This window comes from Styela clava, chromosome 1 (assembly GCF_964204865.1).
Source record: "Styela clava chromosome 1, kaStyClav1.hap1.2, whole genome shotgun sequence".
Classification (NCBI taxonomy): Eukaryota; Metazoa; Chordata; class Ascidiacea; order Stolidobranchia; family Styelidae; genus Styela; species Styela clava.
This window is the reverse complement of record NC_135250.1, coordinates 4,972,077-4,973,642: the sequence shown is the minus strand read 5'-3', so window position 1 is coordinate 4,973,642 and position 1,566 is coordinate 4,972,077.

The following is a 1,566-nucleotide window of genomic DNA, read 5'->3' as shown; positions in this document are numbered from 1 at the left end:
TTGCTGCTTTATTGTTGAATATATTTTTCATACTTCATCATTAATACAAATCAGATAATTGGTACATCTGTGTGTCTTTATCTACTCAGTTGGAGATATGACCCTGATGCCTATATTGATTTTTCCAAAAGTTGGGAAATTGGCGCAATGAAAATTCTCTGCCTTAGACAAAAAAATAATGAGTAGTCAGTCAGTGGTTAGTTGTCAAGTGTGTTCCTAGCGTTTAGTTGTGCCAGCTTTCGAAAATTTAGGTCATGCGTTTAGGGCAGGGTCTTGTTTCAATTTTCTTCTGAAAAATAACACTAGGGCTTATTTTCGAGGGATGGCTTATATTTTAATTTATCAAAAACAAAATTACAAAGTGAAGAAATACGAGATTTTCAAAGATACAAATTCAAGAATCACTTTTTAAATTCAACCTAGGTCTTATTTTCAGGGAAACACGGTATTAGATTTCTTTAAGAGTTTTGTCCTCGATAATTAGCATTGGTTTTTCGCGTCTGTCTTCACCCAGGAATGTGATATTTTTAGTTTATTCTTACATTCTGGTTCATTTCTACCACGATGGAAAAATAATCTTCTGCTTACTGGTATCATTCACCATTTAAATCCGTACCTCTGCTACGATTTTTTTAGAACCCCCGGAGCCAGACAATGTATTTATCTATCTGATTTTTCAATCTTATCACTACTTGACAACGAGAGACCGAGCAAATGGCGTCTTAATTCATATTTCAGATGATTCCATATTACTGGCGTGCCGCCGTATCGGATACCCCGAAAAACAATTGAGAAACATGAATTCAAATGCCGGTTATGGATTAAAAATGGATGTGATAATCAAATGTATACAATGGCAGGTGCAAGGGGCCAGATTAGGGCTAGAGTGATAAGAAGTGAAAAGGGGGCATGGCGCGTTAATCGCTCCGTGAAAGCGTGATCGTTTAATCCGTTATCGTTATCCACGAAGTTCTTAATTATAATTTCCTTTTAAGATGTTTGCAGGGAAAATCGGTTAGGATGAGACGAATGAATGGGAATGGAATATAATCTTATTCTTCATAGCCTCAGTAGCTTCGCAGAGATCAGACCCCAAAGATTTATATTATATTGTCGCATCAATGTCATTGAAGATTTTCGCGCTAAGAAAAGAGGCAACGGCATTGGATTGAATATTCTATTTTAGACATGAAATGCTTCTAATTGAAGGAAATATGATTTTCAAACCGTGCCAATAACCGAAACACTGAGTATCTTTCAAGATTTTAAGATTGATGTATTTTATTGTCGAAGAAAACCTTTGGACGGCTAAAATTTCAGAAAAGCACGAAAATAACCCGTTTAATAATGATTTTTGTAAATCAACTTAATTTCTCGCAAAATCCTTTCAAAACGCTTTCATAAAGCTAACAAAGTGACTTGAACGTCAACGCAGACGACACGACGATGTAAATGAGAGAAGCAGCTGGGCAAGTTAATTATGATGTCATCGATCAGCTGATTTTGTCCCGCTTCTCGATGAAGCATGCGGCGGGAAAAACGAAACGAGAGCGGGAACAACTAACG